The 23,998-nt window shown below is 41.4% G+C and overlaps 1 long non-coding RNA gene across 1 annotated transcript; it reads right to left on the bottom strand.

Moving 5' to 3' along the window:
- Positions 1-10,188: 10,188 nt before the first annotated feature.
- Positions 10,189-19,191, bottom strand: LOC121840706. The gene is made up of 3 exons (XR_006079837.1): positions 19,180-19,191; positions 12,787-12,790; positions 10,189-10,945 (listed from the first exon to the last, which is right to left on the bottom strand). It is a non-coding gene; the product is annotated as an uncharacterized LOC121840706 (long non-coding RNA).
- Between the last annotated feature and the right edge of the window lie 4,807 nt (positions 19,192-23,998).

Here is a 23,998-nt window from a genome sequence, read left to right as displayed (position 1 = left end):
CTAAGTATGGTTCTCAATCAGAGACAATGATAGACAGCTGCCTCTGATTGAGAACCACACCGGCCAAACAACAAAGAAATCCAAAACATAGAAAATGAACATAGAATGCCCACCCTAGTCACACCCTGGCCTAACCAAAATAGAGAATAAAAGCCTCTCTATGGCCAGGGCGTGACATTTATATATAAGTCAACTTTTGTTTCATCTGTCCACAGAATATTTAGCCAGTAACGTTGTGGAACATCTAGGTGCTCTTTTGCAAATTTCTGTCATGCAGAAATGTATTTTTTTTGGACAGCAGTGGCTTCTTCCCGTGGTGTCCTCCCATGAACAACATTCTTGTTTAGTGTTTGACGTATCGTAGACTCGTCAACAGAGATGCTATCATGTTCCAGAGATTTCTATAAGTCTTTAGCTGATGCTCTAGGATTCTTCTTAACCTCATTGAGCATTCTGCGCTCTGCTCTCTCCTAGGATGAGTAGCAACAGTGCTGAACTTTCTCCATTTATAGACAATTTGTATTACCGTGGACTGATGATTGTCAAGGCTTTTAGAGATACTTTTGTAACCCTTTCCAGCTTTATGCAAGTCAGCAATTCTTAATCGTAGGTCTTCTGAGATCTCTTTTGTTCGAGGCATGGTCCACATCAGGCAATGCTTCTTGTGAATAGTAAACTCAAATATTCTGAGAGTTTTTTATAGGGCAGGAAATCTCTAACCAACATCTCCAATCTCATCTCATTGTTTGGACTCCAGGTTAGCTGACTCCTAACTCCAATTAGCTTTAGGAGAAGTCATTAGCCTAGGGGTTCACATACTTTCCCCAACCAACACTGTGAATGTTTCAATGATGTATTCAATATAGACAAGAAACATACACTAATTTGTGTGTTATTAGTTTATTTCTTCGGGATTGGTGTCCCTTCCACGGGATGGTTGAGCTAACGCAGGCTAATGCGAATAGCATAAGGTTGTAAGTAACAAGAACATTTCCCAAGACATAGACATATCTGATATTGGCAGAAAGCTTAAATTGTTGTTAATCTAACTGCACTGTCCAATTTACAGTAGCTATTACAGTGAAAGATTACAATCCTATTGTTTGAGTAGAGTGCACACTTTTGAACATGATTAGTTATTAATAAACAAATGAGGCACATTTGGGCAGTCTTGATACAACATTTTGAACAGAAATACAATGGTTCATTGGATCAGTCTAACACTTTGCCCATACACTGATTCCATCTAGTGGCCAAAATCTAAATTGGTCCTGGGCTGGAATAATACATTATGGCCTTTCTCTTGCATTTCAAAGATGATGATACAAAAAATACAAAATAATGGTTATTTTTTTTCTTTGTATTATCTTTAACCATTGTGTTATATTCTACTACATTCCTTTCACATTTCCATAAACTTCAAAGTGTTTCCTTTCAAATGGTTCCTAGAATATCCATATCCTTGCTTCAGGGCCTGAGCTACAGGCAGTTAGATTTGGTTATGTCATTTTAGGCAAAATTTGAAAAAAAGGGGCTAATCCTTAATTCAGCACAGTTTGTGTGTCTATTGTTAGATGAAGATCTGATCAAATTTTATGACAATTTATGCAGAAATCCAGGTAATTCCAAAGGGTTCACATACTTTGTCTTGCCACTGTACATATAACTGTGACATACATTTCACTCTGAATGGGTAGAAGTAGACCCTCATAGATCACCCCTAACCTCACCTTTAGTTTGAACTGTTACATGTGTTCTGTCGCCCAAGGCTAACTCCTCCGGTTGCTCAGTTCTAAGGTTACAGTGTTGACCTCCATAATCTACGCACTAGTTGTTAGGGCAGCCTGAAAAAAACAGTCAAATAAGCAATGATAACAAATCCAATATTAGTATGCTCTTAGCTGTCATATTCAATAAATCTCAATTTAAATATCTATTTCAGTCAAGCAGTGCTGCAATTGAATATTTTTCAAATTGCCACAAGCTGGTTTATTGTCAGGTTGTTCTTGGATTTGGATGACCCTGGATGGATGAGTTTGGTAACATGTTGGCCCTGGATGGGTGAGTAACCCTTGGCAGAATACTTCCCTTTGCCTCCTCCTTGTGGTGTACACGGGAATAGACTTTGGAATAAGCCAAGTCAAGTACAGGGAGGTTGCCATCATGTTTATAATCTTCTCTAAACAGACTTTCCGTCAGATTTGGTCATGGTTATCAAGTCATGATTTACGTAAAACATGTCTGCCAAGAGCCACCCCTCTTCTAAAGTACCATGCATGGAAACGTTGATATCTACCATAACAAATTAAATGGAAAAGATCGATATGTCATTGATTTGGAGTTTGGAGTTGAAGGGAAAATGACCACTGCTACTTTCTGACAGTGTATTCCGTTTAGGTTATTATGTGTTTGCTTACATACAGTAGAGTATACTATCAAGTCATGTTGCATCGCATCACAAGGATTAGGGTAGTAAAGCTACTGGTAATTTACTGAAGTTACCGGAATCTTCGGCAATTTATGGTAACGTCAGTAACTTATACTTATATTTTCATAGTATACATTTTTTATATCTGTGTCCAAATTTTCCATACGCTTCTAGTGAAAGACAATATGGTTCATGAGAAAATAGCCTAATTAATGAAAAATCAGCATCTAATTAACAATGGCATTATTTTCAATTAACTATGCAAATCGTTTTTCTTTTACAACTGCCACCGATTTGGTGCCAAAACATTTACAACAAAGACATTGACATAGTAAAATAAATAAAAGTGTGATTTTTTAAAAATAAAATAAAATTATGGTATTCACTAAGTTGATGGTTTATATTTAGGATAATGTTTACAGATTGGTAATTCTTTTTTAAATCATGTTATTTGATTATTTTATATATTTCACATGTGAAAAGGTGTGAAAACAGATGGACAGAGACAATTACAGGCACCTGTGATAATCTGAAGTACCCCAAAAGGCCACTGATTAAAAAAATATATCTTGAAAGTTACCAAAATGTTAGCTTGCTTGTAAAATTCACAACTTTCCTGTAATATACCCTCTGCTCCTAAAGAGGATCGAGGGAATGTTAACGAAATATCTTGGACAAAAAGTGCTCATTGTTTTTTATTTATAGAAAAATAAGAACACTATTTCATAAAAAATATCAACAATGTATTCTCATTTAATTATTTCTTATAAGGGGATTTGGATAATTTTGGATAATAACATCCTGTTTTTGCTAAATATTCTCTAAGGGCAGTGAAAGGGAAGGTTGCCTTTCTGAAGGCTTGTTAAATACTTTCAGATTTTGGCCATTTATCTACTTCCTCAGAGTCAGATGAACTCATGGATACCATTTTGATGTGTCTGTGTCCAGTATGAAGGAAGTTAGAGGTAGTTTTGCGAGCCAATGCTCTCCAAAAGATTGACAAACAACTGACACAATGAAACAAATAGTTTGCACGAATTAGCTGGAGTCAGTGGTAATAGTGGAGAGAGACGTTCCTATAGCATGTCTTCACCACACACCCCTCCTCTTATTATTCTAGTCTTTTTAATTATGCTTGAGACACATTTCCTCACACATACACAGTAACCTCAAACATTGTCAGGAAGTAGCAGTGGTCATTTTCCCTTCAACTGAAATCGTTACATTTCAGTATTTCTAACCACCACCTTTAAACGCACACACTACCCAAACTAAAGGACATGTGACATCAAGGCAGAATGTCACATTCCAAATCAGCACTGATACATACTGACATGATACACATTGACCAACATAGTATGTCCATTTGGTGAATGTAGATTGGCGGAGAAAATAAAGGAACATCATAGCACTTGCTCCGAGGCAGATGAACACTTTGCCCTAAACACTGTCCACTAACCTTTTGATGACACAGGGGCACAAACTTCCCCGCATGGGCCTTTGTTGAAGCAGGTAAGGGGACATTTTCTCCCGAACAGTGGACACTGGTTGTCTCCATACCCCCAGTAGTGACACAACTTCCACGCCCCACCGAGGAACATTTTGCGGTGCAGCCTGGGGAACGGGTCAGAGCACACCCTCTCCTCTCCTGGCTCCATGGAGAGGTCATAATCAGTATCAGTCAATGTCGGGATGAAAACCTCACACACCCCATCACAGGGTGCCCCCCATAGGAACAGCAGAGGAGCAAGAAGGAGACAGTTTGGCCTCCAACACAGCATCCGCACCAGGGCCCGACTGATAAACTTGAGTTTGAACCTAAACCAATCAGTGTTGATAACTAGCGCTAGCCCCCTCGTGGAGCTGGGTATGGCTAGTGCTAGTTATCAACTTATTTCAAAATGCACGCAGAGACATAAAATTCTGTGCTGTCGGTGACGTTTAATTTAACATGGTTTTTTTTGTGAGCATGGCCTTGTTTTTATTACAGCATATTGAATGACAGCCATTCATATTCCATTCACCCAGCTCAGTGTAACATTGATAGGTTTAGGCTACTACATGATCCTCTAATTTTCCATATACCCATCATGAGGTTGCTACAAACTAGCCTATGAATGAAAGTTTTAACAATGTAGGTGCAAAGGTTGAGATACATTTTAGTAATCAAGGTGACAGACATTGACACATTTAATACTTTCTTGCTTAATCTTGCCTGTAGCTAGCTGATCTAGGGTGTAATCATTAGTCTAACAGTTGCAAATGATAGTTTCTATTGGACAAATTCAGGTATATTTATCCCCGTTTTGTTACATCTGTTTCTGTTTAAGAAATGTTTTTCAACAGAATCGGCAGAATGAGTACACCCCAAATCACACGCAAACACAATTCACTTTCAAAGCATCCATATACAAACGGCATGATCCTTTTGATCGTTGGATAATTCCTTCTCGCATCTGAACGCTCTCCTCCGCTCAACTTTTCCTTTCTCTTGTGGACTTCAGTGCACAACACATCAGCTGTCTGTGAACAGGCGAATAAACCCTATCCAAGCTAAACCTTCATATCATAACCGCTAAATGCTACACACAGCCTACATCATTGTCACCATATTAGCTAACGTCAAGTCAACATAGCTACTAGAACTAGTAAACCCATTACAATCATGCAATACAGTGTACAGTTAGCAAGCATTTTAGCAGTTACACCAGCAGGCCCGGGGGGCAATAAATGTATTAAACCAAAAGCTTACCTTGACTTGGAAGAGTTCCAGTTTTAGATAGCCATAGCCAGCTAGCTAACATAGCATCCATCTCTGTTTGAGCTGGGTGTTTGAGTAGGCTAAACTAGCTAGCTGCATTTGCTAGCTAAGTAGGTGAAAGTTTAGAAAATGAAATATAGCTCTCTCTCGCTATCCTGCTTCTTATTCATTTTTGAAGAAATTAATTTGTTCAAAACTGTTCAACTGTTGTCTTTGTCTCTCTTTGAGTCAACTACTCACCACATTTTTGCACTGTAGCGCCAGCTAGCTGTAGCTTATGCGTTCAGTACTAGATTAATTCTCTGATCTTTTGAATGGGTGGACAACATGTCAGTTCTTGCTGCAAAAGCTCTGATAGGTTGGAGGACGTCCTCCAGACGTTGTCATAATTACTGTGTAAGTCTATGGAAGGGGGTAAGAACCCTGATTCTCCTAGGTTTTGTATTGAAGTCAGTGTACCCAGAGGAGGACAGAAACTAGCCGGCTACGCCATGGTGCTACCCAACAGTGCTGTTGCGTTTCGTTTATTTGCACAAATAGAAAGACAGTTTGTAACAGTAAATTAACAATATGTGCAGGAGGGGAAAAAAGCCCAAAAAGTCATAAATGGTCATACATCACACAGATTTAGCAGTGTTGACAAACAAACAAAGAATCAAATAAAAACTAGACTCAAAAGGGATAAAGGAATAGAACATCTAATCAGAAAGTCAAGCTACTGGTGTAGAACTGTGATGGACAGTACGTGCCTTTCAAAAACTACAATCAACAATGACAGGAGTAGCTTCGCAAAACCAGGCGGGAATGATTTCCAGATCATAGGGCCTCTATAGGTCATTGAGAATTGAGAATAGGTTGTTCTTGAGTATGGGTGCCGAAGCTGTTTACTGTTTCTTTTTGAGTAGTTATGGAATTTATATGTGGCAGTAAAATAGTTTTTGAATAAAGAGGGTAATAACTGATTTAAAGTGCGGTAAATAAATTGAGCAACTTGAAAATAATGTGTTTGATAAATATTCAGGAGTCGTTCTTTTTTGAAAGTGGTGCTGAATGGTCTCTACAAACGGCAGGTGATATTGTTCTTACAGAGCGTTTCTGCAGATAGATTGATAGTAGTATGGTGTGTGCTGGTCCATATAATGTTACAGTAACGGATGAATGGGAAGATCATTGTCTAATAGAGACAGAGGAAAAGTACTTTTGTTTAAGGGATATCTAATTTTGTATCCCCGTATTTTTGGTGATCTTAGAGGTTGTCTTTATGTGTGCTTTCCATGACAATGCATCATCAATCAGAACACCAAGAAAGCGGGTTGTACAGGCATGATCAACAGGAAAAGTGCATTCAGAAAGTATTCAGACCCCTTCACTTTTTCCACATTTGTTACATTACAGCCTTTTTCTAAAATGTATTAAATACATATTTTTTTCATCAATCTACACACAATACCCCATAATGAAAAAGTGAAAACAGGTTTTTAGAAATTAAAAATAAAGAACAGAAATACTTTAACGTAATTATTAGACCGTTTGCTATGAGACTCGAAAAGTTAGCTCAACTGCATCCTGTTTCCATTGATCAACCCAGAGATGTTTCTTCAACTTGATTGGAGTCCACCTGTGGTAAATTCAATTGCTTGGACATGATTTGGAAAGGCACACATCTGTCTATATAAGGTCTCACAGTTGACAGTGCATGTCAGAGCAAAAACCATGCCATGAGGTTTAAGGAATTTCAAATTTGCTAGATTGGGACAGATTCACGAATTAGAGTGGACTTTCATCAGCCACAGGAATTGTGTCTGCTAAAGTAGGCACTATGTCTGCTAAAGTAGGCACTATGTCTGCTAAAGTAGGCACTATGTCTGCTAAAGTAGGCACTATGTCTGCTAAAGTAGACACTATGTCTGCTAAAGTAGGCACTATGTCTGCTAAAGTAGGCACTATTTCTGCTAAAGTAGGCACTATGTCTGCTAAAGTAGGCACTATGTCTGCTAAAGTAGGCACTATGTCTGCTAAAGTAGGCACTATGTCTGCTAAAGTAGGCACTATGTCTGCTAAAGTAGGCACTATGTCTGCTAAAGTAGGCACTGTGTCTGCTAAAGTAGACACTATGTCTGCTAAAGTAGGCACTATGTCTGCTAAAGTAGACACTATGTCTGCTAAAGTAGGCACTATGTCTGCTAAAGCAGGCACTATTTCTGTGAAAACAGATTCAACTTGTCCGCAATCTTTTTTGGTTCAGAAGTATGTGATCCGTCAACTAGAACTTCATTGGGGAGGGATTTGTTTTTCATCCTTTTATTGAGGATTTCATTGATCGTGCCCCATAGTGCTCTCATATTGTTCTTATGATTTGAGAGTTCACTGTCATAGTATACCTTTTTGGGTTGTTTTAATCATTTGATTGAGTTTGTTTTTATATGTTTTGAATCTTACATGGTTCTATGAAATGAAATAATTTTTGTATAATTAGTTCTTAAAAGAAATGGATTCAATAATACCATTGGTCAGCCAGGGTTTCCTGATTTTAGTCTGTACTTTAGTAAAAAAAAAAAAAAAAAAGATTGTAAGATGTGAATATTTCATTCAAAAACTTGGTATAGGCATGTGAGGATCATCATCCTTTAAAGCATAATTCTTAGAAGGTATCTGATTCTTAAAATGATTGATTATATGCTGGTTGATTATCCAATAACTTTGTTGATTGATGAGATTAACCTGTCTCCTCACTGACGTCGATGACATTAGGAATATGGGGAAAATGATCAGAAATATGTGAATAAACGATGTGAATTAATGGTGTCCAAAAATACTTTAGTAAGATCACGAGTGTCAGAGTTTATAATATGAATGTTGAAGTCTCCCATAATACACCTGTAGACATGATTATAGTTTTCAGTATGGTAAAGCTCTACATTCTCTATGCAACCATGTCTCTTTAACTCCAAGAAAGTCTACTATAGACTGAAAACAGTGTGTTTTAGTCAATGTTTTGGTGATGAGAATATATTTAGTATAGTTTAATCTAAAAAGGTTAGCTTTTTAAATGTTTCACTCTTTTTATGAAATTCACTGAGGTGGGATGGTCCTTCCCTTCCTCCTCTGAGGAGCCTCCACTGATAAAAATGACATCCACAAGTTGGCTCTTGGGAAGTAGATAAAGCCTCATTGCAAAAATCCCGAAGTATCCCTTTAATGGGGAAGCTAGCTAACAAATCATCCCATGATCTTTACACTACTGGATGCCAACAACAACAACAGATGCACACACCGGCTGCTGGAAGCTCACATTCATGTGTTAACTATGATGAACTTTGTGATGGAGTGCTTGACCAAAAAAGGCATGATATGGCGGACTCCCACAATGCAGACAATGAATTTATGGTCTGTGTGCCAGTCTATTTGTGGTAGCTCTCTTGCCAACTCCTTGACTGGCAAACATGACTGGCACCCAGGCTAGTGAATATACAGTATACTGCAGAAGTACAGCAGCTGTAGCACACCACACACCTGAGGTAGGACTATAATCATCTGTTGTTAACAGCTTGTTACAATTTAACATTATGTCCTGTTAGAAAAGAAAGGAAGATGGGTTGGGAATCATGTTTGACAGACACTGAACTGTCAGAATCTGTAGTTAGTGTAATGGATGTGAAACGGCTAGCTAGTTAGTGGTGGTGCGCGCTAAATAGTGTTTCAATCGGTGAAGTCACTTGCTCTGAGACCTTGAAGTAGTGGTTCCCCTTGCTCTGCAAGGGCCGCGGCTTTTGTGGAGCGATGGGTAACGATGCTTCGTGGGTGACTGTTGTTGATGTGTGCAGAGGGTCCCTGGTTTGCGTCCGGGTATGAGCGAGGGGACGGTCTAAAGTTATACTGTTACATTAGGATTATATTTTTTAAAGGGATCCAAATTGAAGATGTATTTAAAATGCACTGGTGAAAACACTGAGATGTACAGGACATACTACCGACTACATTGCAGCTTATGTTTCATGCATAATCTCCCATGAGATACAGCTGCATGATACTCCCGTTACAAAACATTTAGGACACCTTCCTAATATTGAGTTGCACCACCTTTTCCCCTCAGAATTTGCCTCAATTCATGGACTCTACAATGTGTCGAAAGCGTTCCACAGGGATGCTGGCCAGTGTTGACTCCAATGCTTCTCACAGTTGTGTCAAGTTGGCTGGATGTCCTTTGGGTGGTGGGACAATTCTTGATTCACATGGGAAACTTGAGCGTGAAACCCCACTAGCCATTCGGTTCTAGACACCAACCGGTGCGCCTTGCACCTACTACCATACCTCGTTCAAAGGCACTTTTATCTTTTGTCTTGCCCATTCACCCTCTGAATGGCACACACACACAATCCATGTCTCAATTGTCTCAAGGCTTAAAAATCCTCCATACCTTCATTTCATTTGTAAAGTTACTTTACTCATGTGGCCATATTTTTTTAGTCTCCTCATCAATTCAACAATCGCTCCATTCATCTTTATAGGCCAGTGCAGGTAGGTAGTGAACTGATCTCTGTTTTTCTTCATGAGCGTGAGAAAAAGGGTGTGTGAAGGCATCTGTACTAATGGAACTGTTTTCTCTGTCACGTGTCACGGAATGTTTTCTTCGGTCCCCCTGAGACACAGCTAAGTATCTGGGGTGTTTTCGCTAGGAACCAAACTGAACCAAATGGCCGAACCAGGGAGGGACCAATCTGAATTTGTCCAATAAGATACGCTTGTTTTTGTAGCAAAATATTTTCAGATGCAAAAACGTTTCGCTATGGTGGTCACCAATGAATACACCATATGGCTGCACCCATGTGCTGCATTCAGCTTAATAATATGAATCCAGAGTAACAACACGTGTTGCTCTAGTCACTCCAGTCTAAATTCGCATTTAATACTTTTACCTTCTAACTTAGAGACATTATTTGTAGATTGTGCCATTCTATACTATAAAGCCCACCAATGAGGAATGATGAACAGTCAGGTATACTTCTTCACCATTTATTTCATTGACCCTTTTCTATGAACATCACTAATACATTATGGTAGAATTCAAACAGTGTCAGGGTATTCATCTCCTTTGATTTGTTGCGTGTTTGGACATGCTAGCATCCTGTAATCTGCTCAGATTCTCTGATGTCCTTGTTCTGCCATATATCACTGCACATTCTGCAGCCCAGGAGCAAAATAATCATTTCCCAGTGATGGCCCAGAATATTTATACCCCTGTCCCCATCTCGGCTGACATTGTTCTCCTTTTCATAAATCATTGAGCTAAGGCAATTGCACACAGGCATACTATCCTGAATGAGATCTCTTCTCTTCATTGTGTTAGGTGCACTGACTGTGGACCAATCGCTTAGTATTTGTTTGTGTTTAGGGGGTTGGCACAGAGGGGGGAATTCTGACCTGAGTTAAACACGGTAAATGGAACATAATTCCACTTTTTATGCACTTTTCTCTCGATGCGTATTCTGACCTTAAACTTAAGCATGAGAATAGCATGCTATTCACCCATTATTTGTTTAGGGTGGAGATCAAATAAATGAAGGTGTGTCTACAGATACACCGTATTCTGACCTTGACTTAATTCCCTAATAATTCCACCACTGTCATGTGCTTCCTCTGTAAATGCTGTAATGTGGTTGTTGCTGAGGACCATAAGTAAATGTTGATAATACTTTTAAAAAGACATGTAGGCATATTTTTGCCTTTCTAGGGAGTCTTTCCTAGCCACCGTTCTTCTACACCTGCATTGCCTGCTGTTTGGGGTTTTAGGCTGGGTTTCTGTACAGCACTTTGAGATATCAGCTGATGTAAGAAGGGCTTTATGAATACATTTGATTTGATTTGATATTAAATCATTATGGCGCGAAGTGCAGATCAAGCCATAACAGTTTGAACCAAAGGCATGGTGCAATACTTGGTCATGTCATCACACAGCTCCATGGTCAGTGCAGGCAATAGATGAGGGTATAGCCTACTATTGTACACTATTATCCCCGTTATAATTCTATATACACTAATCATCCAACATTACCATGGGATGAAGAACTGAATCGGGCTATTTTCAGATTGAAATAAACCACTGTTTTCACTCTTTCTAATGGCTCTCTCTCTCTTTCATAATGGCTCTCTCTCTTTCGTAATGGCTCTCTCTCTTTCGTAATGGCTCTCTCTCTTTTGTAATGGCTCTCTCTCTTTCATAATGGCTCTCTCTCTTTCGTAATGGCTCTCCAAAGCTGTTTTTTTATGATTCATAAATACAGTTGAAGTTGGAAGTTTACATAGAACTAGTCATTAAAACTAGTTTTCAACCACTCCACAAATTTCTTGATAACAGACTATAGTTCTGGCAAGTCGGTTAGGACATCTACTTTGTGCATGACACAAGTCATTATTCCTACAATTCTTTACAGACAGTTTATTTGACTTATAATTCACTGTATCACAATTCCAGTGGGTCAGAAGTTTACAGACACTAAGTTGACTGTGCCTTTAAACAGCTTGGAAAATTCCAGAAAATGATGTTACTGCTTTAGAAGATTCTAAAGCCTAATTGACTAATTAGACTAATAGAATAATTGACATCATTTGAGTCAGTTGGAGGTGTACCTGTGGATGTATTTCAAGGCCGACCTTCAAACTCAGTGCCTCTTTGCTTGACATCATGGGAAAATCAAAAGAAATCAGCCAAGACATCAGAAAAAAACTGTAGACCTCCACAAGTCAGGTTCATCCCTGGGAGCAATTTCCAAACACCTGAAGGTATCACGTTACCCTGTACAAACAATAGTATGCAAGTATACACACCATGGGACCACGCAGCCGTCATACCGCTTAGGATGGATACACATTCTGTCTCCTAGAGATGAACATACTTTGGTGTGAAAAGTGCAAATCAATCCCAGAACAACAGCAAAAGACCTTGTGAAGATGCTGGAGGAAACAGGTACAAAAGTATCTATATCCACAGTAAAACGAGTCCTATATCGACTTAACCTGAAAGGCCTCTCAGCAAGGAAGAAGCCACTGCTCCAAAACCGCCATAAAAAAGCCAGTCTATGGTTTGCAACTGCACATGGGGACAAAGATCGTACTTTTTGGAGAAATGTCCTCTGGTCTGATGAAAGAAAAATAGACCTGTTTGGCCATAATGACCATCATTATGTTTGGAGGGAAAAGGGGGAGGCTTGCAACCGTGAAGCACGGGGGTGGCAGCATCATGTTGTGGGGGTGTTTTGCTGCAGGAGGGACTGGTGCACTTCACAAAATAGATGGCATCATGAGGGAAGAAAATTATGTGGATATATTGCAGCAACATCTCAAGACATCAGTCAGGATGTTAAAGCTTGGTTGCAAATGGGTCTTCCAAATGGACAATGACCCCAAGCATAATTCCAAATTTGTAGCAAAATGGCTTAAGGATAACAAAGCCAAGGTATTGGAGTGGCCATCACAAAATACTGACCTCAATCCTATAGAAACTTTGTGGGCAGAACTGAAAAAGCACATGAGAGCAAGAAGGCCTACAAACCTGACTCAGTTACACCAGCTCTGTCAGGAGGAATGCACCAAAATTCACCCAACTTATTGTGGGAAGCTTGTGGAAGGCTACCCAAAACATTTGACCCAAGTTATACAATTTAAAGGCAATGCTACCAAATACTAATTGAGTGTATGTGAACTTCTGACCCACTGGGAATGTGATGAAAGAAATAAAAGCTGAAATAAATCATTCTCTCCACTATTATTCTGATATTTCACATTCTTAAATTAAAGTGGTAATCCTAACTGACCTAAAACAGGGAATTTTTGTCAGGAATATTCAAAAACCGAGTTTAAATGTACTTGGCTAAGGTGTATGTAAACTTTCGACTTCAACTGTACTTTGCTAAACCAAAACAATCTACAAGCTCAGAATTTTTTTTTTAAATCCACCAATTGGTGGTGAAACTGAGACGAATATGTTGATATTTAGATGGCATCTTACATTGATCCCTAATATTCTGAACCTGTTCTCTCAAAATATTCTACTTCAGGGCTCTCCAACCCTGTTCCTGGAGAGCTACCCTGCTGTAGGTTATCAATCCAACCCCAGTTGTAACTAACTTCATTCAGCTTATCAACCAGCTAATTATTAGAATCGGGTGAGGTAGATTAGGGTTGGAGCGAAAACCTACAGGACTGTCTTTATCCAGGAACAGGGTTGGAGAGTCCTGTTCTAGTGCTGTAAGTCTGCCGACACAATTCAAACTAAGAGGTTCAATGTATTTAAGGGGATGGCTTAAGATAAATGTACTGAAAACACAACTAAATGAAAACCCCACAAGAAACTCTGTTGGCCAGCAAGTGGGAGGGTTTTTATGAAATATATTCAGTGTGCAAGGTAGCCACACTTGCATAGCGCGTTACACAACTGAATAAGGTAAGTCTGAATACCAAATAATGAGAAGTGAGTAGGAAAGGCGTAAATTCCTAAGTCTGAATCGGCCCCATAGAGAACAATTTTGAAAATAATGTGTGGCATATTTGACCTGGTTAGCTAATGGCTGGAATATATGTCAGCGTTTGTGACTGAATTAGATTGTTATATTTGTTTATATTTTTCTTCCATTTCTCCCTAAAATAAGCCAAGAAAGACCATGTGAGGCAAGTTCATGTGAGGCATGACTGAGGTCTAGGGCACTGAGTGTTTCCTAATCAGGCCACCAGCAGTACCCATGGGGCGATGACTCTGCATGTTTAATCTCACAGGCCTCGGTTGAATGACTTGGCCAGTCCCCATGCAGGAAAGCCAGGATTCCCCCATCACTGTCAACAAAATCTGCCTCCCTAACACCATCTGAAGGGCTTATCCGCTCCTCGTCCCAAATCAGAGCACTAACTATCTTTTCTTGACAACATGGAGTCTCCTCCAGTCATCCACATCTGCCAGTGAGGCTGAAGTTCACCCACATGCAAGTGCACATGCACTGCTGAAAGCAGTTCCCACTTCCCAGTCACAAACAGCTGGTCAACTGTACTCATTCTGCCATGGGAAATATCCTGTTTACCAATGAGTGTTTTATGTTATCGTGCTTTCAGATGTATTCCTTATCTTATAAAACAATGACGTGATTTAATTCAATACTTTGTTTAGCCAGTTTAGGTATTGAGAATATGATGGATAGACATGATCTAAATCAATTCTCTATTTTTTTTAGACTTTGAAATCTTTCATCCTCATGTCTGTGTCCTAATGACATTAAACATGACATTTAACAGGGAGGCAAGTTACATGTACACACATTATGTCTAATGGTCTGGTTTAAGACATTTCCTTTTTTATTAAACTGATGCTGTTCAAGAACCTTTTCAGAGTTCCTGGGTGGCGGTGACGGAAAGAACGATGTGTTCTCTGCTGGGAAACTGGTGCTAATGTCACGTTCATCGTATGAAGGAGACCAAGGCGCAGCGTGGTATGCGTACATTCTCTTTATTAAAAGAATGAACACCGAACAAAATAACCGTGAAACTATACAATATAGTGCTGACAGGCAACTACACATAGTCAAGATCCCACACCAGAAAGTGGGGGAAAGGCCTGCCTAAATATGATCCCCAATCAGAGACAACGATAAACAGCAGTCTCTGATTGGGAACCATATCAGGCCAACATAGACATACAAAACCCCTAGACATATAAAAAACCCTAGACATACAAAAACCTAGAGGACCCACCCTAGTCACACCCTGACCTAACCAAAATATATAGAAAACAGAGATATCTAAGGTCAGGGTGTGACAGCTAATTCCAAAATGGCAGTCTATTCCCTTTATAGTGCACTTCTTTTGACTAGGGCTCTTATCCTAAGTTGTGCACTATATAGGGAATATGGTTCCATATGGGACGTACCCTAAGCCTCTGAATCTAACATTCTCTCACTGTAAATATGAAGGGGTTAAAGTATAAATAATGAATGTCCTCACTTCACTGACTCCCCTAATATTATTATTAGAATCAGATCATATAATATCCCTGTTAAATATACAGTAGTATGTTATTAGGTGTAATTTTTACAACCAGAATGCAGCCATGATTTGAAATGATTTATTTAGAGCACTATTTATTTCCTAATTTAGCACAGTAATCGTAAGGGTATTTGGAGTCCTAGATTTCTCTAAAATGGAGCCCTTACCGTCAGTCAAAATAATAATAATGGTTCTTAATGGTTCTTCAAAGGCTCTCAAAAAATGAATCCGGCCTCTACATCTGAAATACTCCCAACTGGAAAGAATTCAACAAGATTTGAAAAATGTAGTGCTATAACTACTTAAAATGAACACTTGATTACGTCAATCAGTTATACTCATATCATACACATTAGCCGATGCCAATAGCAACAGCAAGTCTTACTGTAGTCCGACACATAATGAAAATGACATTACAAGACTAAATACTTTACAATTTACATACATTTAAATTCATTAACATGTAGTGTGTGTGCATCTATCAGTTACACATATATGTCAGTACTTAGAGTACATACATTGGCAAGATTAGCAAATTTAGGCATAACATGTACAAATGCTGACACTACACATCCAAGTATTTTTTTTTTTTACCTTTATTTTACTAGGCAAGTCAGTTAAGAACAAATTCTTATTTTCAATGACGGTCTAGGAACAGTGGGTTAACTGCCTGTTCAGGGAAAGAACAACAGATTTGTACCTTGTCAGCTCGGGGATTAGAACTTGCAACCTTTCGGTTACTAGTCCAACGCTCTAACCACTAGGCTACCCTGCCCCCTGTATATCTGACCAAATGATGAAAGACAAGCATTGTAATTTTGAATTCCGTAAAGTAAATGTGGAAGAGGTGAAAAATTACTTTTGTCTATCAACAATGACAAGCAACCAGGGTCTGACAACTTGGATGGAAAATTACTGAGGATAATAATGAACGATATTGTCACTCCTATTTGCCATATCTTCAATTTAAGCCTACTAGAAAGTGTGTGCCCTCAGGCCGGGAGGGAAGCCAAATTTATTCCCCTACCTGAGAATAGTAAAGCCCCCTTTACTGGCTCAAATAGCCGATCAGTCAGCTTGTTACCAACCCTTAGTAAACTTTTGGAAAAACTAGTGTTTGACCAGATACAATGTTATTTTACAGTAAACAAATAGACTTCCAGCACACCTATAGGGAAGGACATTCAACAAGCACAGCACTTACACAAATGATGATTGGCTGAGAGAAATTTATGATAAAAAGATTGTGGGGGCTGTTTTGTTAGACTTCCGTGCTGCTTTTGACATTATCGATCATAGTTGCTGGAAAAGTGTATGTGTTGTGGCTTTACACCTCCTGCTATATTGTGGATAAAGAGTTATCTGTCTAACAGAACACAGAGGGTGTTCTTTAATGGAAGCTTACCCAACAAAGTAGAATCAGGAATTCTCCGGGCAGCTGTCTAGGCCCCTTACTTTTTTCAATCTTTACTAACGACATGCCACAGGCTTTGAGTAAAGACACTTTAGCTACCACAGCGACTGATATGACAGCAACACTTGACAAAGTGCTGCAGTTAGTTTCAGAATGGCTGGCAAGTAATAAGTTAGTCCTAAATATTTCAAAAACTAAAAGCATTGTATTTGGGACAAATAATATACTAAACCTTATACCTCAACTAAATATTGTAATGAATAATGTGAAAATTGAGCAAGTTGCTTGGAGTAACCCTGAATTGTAAACTGTCATGGTAAAAACATATTGATACAACAGTACCTAGGATGGGGAGAAGTCTGTTTATAATAAAGTGCTGCTCTGCCTTCTTAACAACACTCTATCAACAATGCAGGTCCTACAGGCCCTAGTTTTGTTGCACCTGGACTACTGTTCAGTCGTGTGGTCAGGTGCCACAAAGAAGAACTTAGGAAAATTGCAATTGGCTCAGAACAGGGCAGCACGGCTGGCCCTTGTATGTACACAGAGAGCTAACATTAATAATATGCATGTCATTCTCTCCTGGCTCAAAGTGGAGGAGAGATTGACTTAATCACTACTTGTATTTGTGAGAGGTATTAAAATGTTGAATGCACTGACCTGTCTGTTTGAATTACTGGCACACAGCTCAGACTCCCATGCATATTCCACAAGACATGCCACAAGAGGTCTCTTCACAGCCCCAAGTCCAGAACAGACAATGGGAGGCACACAGTTCTACATAGAGCCATGACTACATGAAACTCTATTCCACATCAAGTGACTCATGCAAGCAGTAAAATCTGATTTTAAAAACAGATAAAAATACACCTTATACAACAGCGGGTGACTGTGAAGCAACACAAACATAGACACATGAATACAAACACACGACAACCTACGCACTATACACACACATACACATGCATTTTGTGTTATAGATATTCAGTAGTAGAGTAGAGGCCTGAAGGCACACAGTTAATATGTTGTGAAATCTGTTCTGAATGTATTGTAATGTTTTTAAAATGGACTAATGGGGATCCCTAATAAACCCCAGGAAGAGTAGCTGCTGCCCTGGCAGCAGTAGCGGATTTACGTATCGGTGACATGGGCAGCCGACCGGGGTAGCATCTTGCCGTGGGCAGAACGGGGCACCCGATCGGCTCATTTGAACGTCATGTCAATGATATCATGTCACTGTGTGGGACTGTGGGTCAATTAGCCTTGTCGGAGTGGGCGCCCTGATTCTAATTTGTAAACTAGGCAGGCTACTGCCTGCGAAGGTCTCCCACTCAGAAGTACGAGATGGGGAGGGAGGCGGGGGTAGGTTGACCTCAGGTCTCCCCACTGGAAGCCCGAGGGGGGGGCGGGGGTAGGTTGACCTCAGGTCTCCCCACTGGAAGCCCGAGGTAGGGGGGGCGGGGTAGGTTGACCTCAGGTCTCCCCACTGGAAGCCCGAGGTTGGGGGGCGGGGGTAGGTTGACCTCAGGTCTCCCCACTGGAAGCCCGAGGTTGGGGGAGCGGGGGATCCATCAAATAGTGCATCTCTAACTTTGTACAGTACTAATGCAATTAGTCAAATCAGTCACACTATGAAATGCTACCAAATGAACCACAATTAATTCATAATAGTTTGAATATATAGTTTCACAGACATATTGTTGCATTTTTTTCTGGTTTGTGTGAAATCATTAAGAATAATATAAAACCAGTCTGCACACCACCAAGGTGAACTGGTTGACTCTTGGTTGAGGGGATGGGTAATGTATTGATGCTCGAGTGCCAAATCAACACAAATTTGTTTCTATTAGTGTTTGTTACTTCTTTTTGATATTTATGAGTCTTATTTTTGTATATAGCTTTATATTTGTATAGTTTTAAATGTTATGATTATTTATTTGTGTTGTTCCAAATGTCTAAGTAAAAATTACAGTTAAGGCAGAATGGTGCTTTAAAAAAAAAAAAGAATTTTACAAGCTAGAAAACAATGCCAACAAGCTAGAACCACTTGGCAGGAACTGATGGGGATCCCTAATAAACCCCAGGAAGAGCAGCTGCTGCCTTGACAGGAACTAATGGTGATCCCTAATAAACCCCAGGAAGAGTAGCTGCTGCCTTGACAGGAACTAATGGGGATCCCTAATAAACCCCAGGAAGAGCAGCTGCTGCCTTGACAGGAACTAATGGTGATCCCTAATATACCCCAGGAAGAGTAGCTGCTGCCTTGACAGGAACTAATGGTGATCCCTAATAAACCCCAGGAAGAGCAGCTGCTGCCTTGACAGGAACTAATGGTGATCCCTAATATACCCCAGGAAGAGTAGCTGCTGCCTTGACAGGAACTAATGGGGATCCCTAATAAACCCCAGGAAGAGTAGCTGCTGCCTTGGCATAATAAATACAAATACAAAATAGAACAAGTAGGTCACATGGGGTAGAGGCGTTGTGCCGTGGGGTGTTGCTTTATTTGTTATTTTAAATCAGGTATGTCTTTCTTTTGAGCTATAGAACATCAAATCAAATTATGTTGGTCACATACACATGGTTAGCAGATGTTAATGCGAGTGTAGTGAAATGCTTGTGCTTCTAGTTCCGACCGTGCAGTCATATCTAACAAATCTAACAATTCCACAACAACTACCTTATACACACAAGTGTAAAGGAATGAATAAGAATCTGTAAATATAAATATATGGATAAGCGATAGCCGTGCAGCATAGGCAAGATGCCAAGGCAATCTGGACCCTCTATTTCTGAAACTATCCGCCGCCATTGTCGCAACCCCTGTCACTGTTCCGGCGCCGACAGAGATGGCCGCCTCGCTTCGCGTTCCTAGGAAACTATGCAGTTTTTTGTTTTTTTACGTTTTATTTCTTACATTAGTACCCCAGGTCATCTTAGGTTTCATTACATACAGTCGAGAAGAACTACTGAATATAAGATCAGCGTCAACTCACCATCAGTACGACCAAGAATATGATTTTCTCGAAGTGGATCCTGTGTTCTGCCTTTCAACCAGGACAATGGAATGGATCCTATGCGGCGACCCAAAAAAACGACTCCGTAAAAGAGGAAAACGAGGCGGTCTTCTGGTCAGACTCCGGAGACGGGCATATCGTTCACCACTCCCTAGCATTCTTCTCGCCAATGTCCAGTCTCTTGACAACAAGGTTGATGAAATCCGAGCAAGGGTAGCATTCCAGAGGGACATCAGAGACTGTAACGTTCTTTGCTTCACGGAAACATGGCTCACTGGAGAGACGCTATCAGAGGCGGTGCAGCCAGCGGGTTTCTCCACGCATCGTGCCGACAGAAACAAACATCTTTCTGGTAAGAAGAGGGGCGGGGGCGTATGCCTTATGGCTAACGAGACATGGTGTGATGAAAGAAACATACAGGAACTCAAATCCTTCTGTTCACCTGATTTAGAATTCCTCACAATCAAATGTCGACCACATTATCTACCAAGAGAATTCTCTTCGATTATAATCACAGCCGTATATATCCCCCCAAGCAGACACATCTATGGCTCTGAACAAACTTTATTTGACTCTTTGCAAACTGGAATCCATTTATCCGGTGGCTGCATTCATTGTAGCTGGGGATTTTAACAAGGCTAATCTGAAAACAAGACTCCCTAAATTTTATCAGCATATCGATTGCGCAACCAGGGGTGGAAAAACCTTGGATCATTGTTACTCTAACTTCCGCGACGCATATAAGGCCCTGCCCCGCCCTCCTTTCGGAAAAGCTGACCATGACTCCATTTTGTTGATCCCTGCCTACAGACAGAAACTAAAAAAAAGAAGCTCCCACGCTGAGGTCTGTTCAATGCTGGTCTGACCAAGCTGACTCCTCACTCCAAGACTGCTTCCATCACGTGGACTGGGAGATGTTTCGTATTGCGTCAGATAACAACATTGACGAATACGCTGATTCGGTGTGCGAGTTCATTAGAACGTGCGTTGAAGATGTCGTTCCCATAGCAACGATTAAAACATTCCCTAACCAGAAACCGTGGATTGATGGTAGCATTCGCGTGAAACTGAAAGCGCGAACCACTGCTTTTAATCAGGGCAAGGTGACTGGTAACATGACCGAATACAAACAGTGCAGCTATTCCCTCCGCAAGGCTATCAAACAAGCTAAGCGCCGGTACAGAGACAAAGTAGAATCTCAATTCAACGGCTCAGACACAAGAGGTATGTGGCAGGGTCTACAGTCAATCACGGACTACAAGAAGAAAACCAGCCCAGTCACGGACCAGGATGTCTTGCTCCCAGGCAGACTAAATAACATTTTTGCCCGCTTTGAGGACAATACAGTGCCACTGACACAGCCTGCAAAGAAAACATGCGGACTCTCCTTCACTGCAGCCAAGGTGAGTAAGACATTTAAACGTGTTAACCCTCGCAAGGCTGCAGGCCCAGACGGCATCCCCAGCCGCGCCCTTAGAGCATGCGCAGACCAGCTGGCCGGTGTGTTTACGGACATTCAATCCATCCCTATACCAGTCTGCTGTTCCCACATGCTTCAAGAGGGCCACCATTGTTCCTGTTCCCAAGAAAGCTAAGGTAACTGAGCTAAACGACTACCGCCCCGTAGCACTCACTTCCGTCATCATGAAGTGCTTTGAGAGACTAGTCAAGGACCATATCACCTCCACCCTACCTGACACCCTAGACCCACTCCAATTTGCTTACCGCCCAAATAGGTCCACAGACGATGCAATCTCAACCACACTGCACACTGCCCTAACCCATCTGGACAAGAGGAATACCAATGTGAGAATGCTGTTCATCGACTACAGCTCGGCATTCAACACCATAGTACCCTCCAAGCTCGTCATCAAGCTCGAGACCCTGGGTCTCGACCCCACCCTGTGCAACTGGGTACTGGACTTCCTGACGGGCCGCCCCCAAGTGGTGAGGGTAGGCAACAACATCTCCACCCCGCTGATCCTCAACACTGGGGCCCCAGAAGGGTGCGTTCTGAGCCCTCTCCTGTACTCCCTGTTCACCCACAACTGCGTGGCCACGCACGCCTCCAACTCAATCATCAAGTTTGCGGACGACACAACAGTGGTAGGCTTGATTACCAACAACGACGAGACGGCCTACAGGGAGGAGGTGAGGGCCCTCGGAGTGTGGTGTCAGGAAAATAACCTCACACTCAACGTCAACAAAACTAAGGAGATGATTGTGGACTTCAGGAAACAGCAGAGGGAACACCCCCTATCCACATCGATGGAACAGTAGTGGAGAGGGTAGCAAGTTTTAAGTTCCTCGGCATACACATCACAGACAAACTGAATTGGTCCACTCACACAGACAGCATCGTGAAGAAGGCGCAGCAGCGCCTCTTCAACCTCAGGAGGCTGAAGAAATTCGGCTTGTCACCAAAAGCACTCACAAACTTCTACAGATGCACAATCGAGAGCATCCTGGCGGGCTGTATCACCGCCTGGTACGGCAACTGCTCCGCCCACAACCGTAAGGCTCTCCAGAGGGTAGTGAGGTCTGCACAACGCATCACCATCGATAAAAGTGGGGGGCAAACTACCTGCCCTCCAGGACACCTACACCACCCGATGTTACAGGAAGGCCATAAAGATCATCAAGCCTTAAAACCAAATGCATGCTTTTCAGGCGGTGATACAGCCCGACAGGATGCTCTGTTTGTGCATCTGTCACCAAAGTTCAGCCTCCTGAGGCAACAACCACCCGAGCCACTGCCTGTTCACCCCGCTATCATCCAGAAGGCGAGGTCAGTACAGGTGCATCATCTCCTTTGTTTTGTTGACTTTGAGTGTGAGGTTATTTTCCTGAACACCACACGCCGAGGGCCCTCACCTCCTCCCTGTAGTGTCGTCTCGTCGTTGTTGGTAATCAAGCCTACCACTGTCATCTGCAAACTTGATGATGAGGCGTGCATTGCCACGCAATCATGGGTGAACAGGGAGCACAGGTAGAGGGCTGAGAACGCACCCTTGTAGAGCCCCAGTGTTGAGGATCAGCAGGGTGGAGATGTTGTTTCCTGCACTCACCCCCAGCGGGCCGGCCTGTCAGAAAGTCCAGGAGTCAGTTGCACAGGGCTGGGTCGAGACCCAAACTTGATGTCAAGTGGTGATAAATGCTGAGCTATAGTTGATGAACAACATTCTTACATAGGTATTGCTCTTTCCAGATGGGTTAGGGAAGTGTGCAGTGTGATTGCGATTGCATCGTCTGTGGACCAATTGGGGCGGTAAGCAAATTGGAATGCGTGTCAGGTAGGGTGGAGGTGATATGATCCTTGACAAGTCTCTCAAAGCACTTTATGATGACGGAAGTGAGTGCTACGGGGCGATAGTCGTTTAGTTCAGTTACCTTAGCTTTCTTGGGAACAGGAACAATGGTAGCCCTCTTGAAGGATGTGGAAACAGCAGACTGGGATAGGGATTGATTGAATATGTCCGTAAACACACCAGCCAGCTGGTCTGAGCATGCTTTGAGGACGCGGCTAGGGATGCCGTCTGGGCCGGCAGGCTTGCGAGGGTTAACACGTTTAAATGTTTTACTCAAGTTGGCCACGGAGAAGAAGAGCCTGCAGGTTTTGGTAGCGGGCTGTGTCAGTGGCACTGTATTGTCCTCAAAGCGAGCAAAGAAGTTGTTTAGTTTGTCTGGGAGCAAGACATCGGAGTCCGCGATGAGGCTGGTTTTCTTTTTGTAATCCGTGATTGACTGTAGACCCTGACACATACCTCTCGTGTCTGAGCCATTGAATTGTGAGTCTACTTTGTCTCTATACTGACGTTTAGCTTGTTTGATTGCCTTGCGGAGGTAATAGCTACACTGTTTGTATTCGGTCATGTTTCCTGTCGCCTTGCCATGATTAAAATCAGTGGAACGTACTTTCAGTTTTGCGCAAATGCTGCCATCAATCCACGGTTTCTGATTGGGGAAGGTTTTATTAGTCACCGTGGGTACAACATCACTGATGCACTTGCTAATAAACTCGCTCACCGAATCAGCATATACATCAAAGTTGTTGTCTGAGGCTATCCGGAACATATGGCCATACAGTCATGGTAGGAAGTTTCATGCACTCATGGCTCTGTATAATACTGTATGTTTCCTTGATTTTTATCTGGACCTGGGTTTTTTGCATAGTTTTAATATTAGCCCTCTGATTACAATGAATAGCAAGACATGCAGTTCTATTCTGGCCAGATTCAGCTTAACTAAGTCTTTCTTTGCAGCATTTGAACCATATGACTGGACAATAATCAAGACAAGATAAAACTAGATCCTGCAGGACTTGATTTGTGGAGGGTGGTGTCAAAAAAGAA

Source organism: Oncorhynchus tshawytscha, linkage group LG02 (assembly GCF_018296145.1).
Source record: "Oncorhynchus tshawytscha isolate Ot180627B linkage group LG02, Otsh_v2.0, whole genome shotgun sequence".
Lineage (NCBI taxonomy): Eukaryota > Metazoa > Chordata > Actinopteri > Salmoniformes > Salmonidae > Oncorhynchus > Oncorhynchus tshawytscha.
Note: the sequence above shows the minus strand (reverse complement) of the source record. Positions and strands in the feature narration are given on the sequence as shown.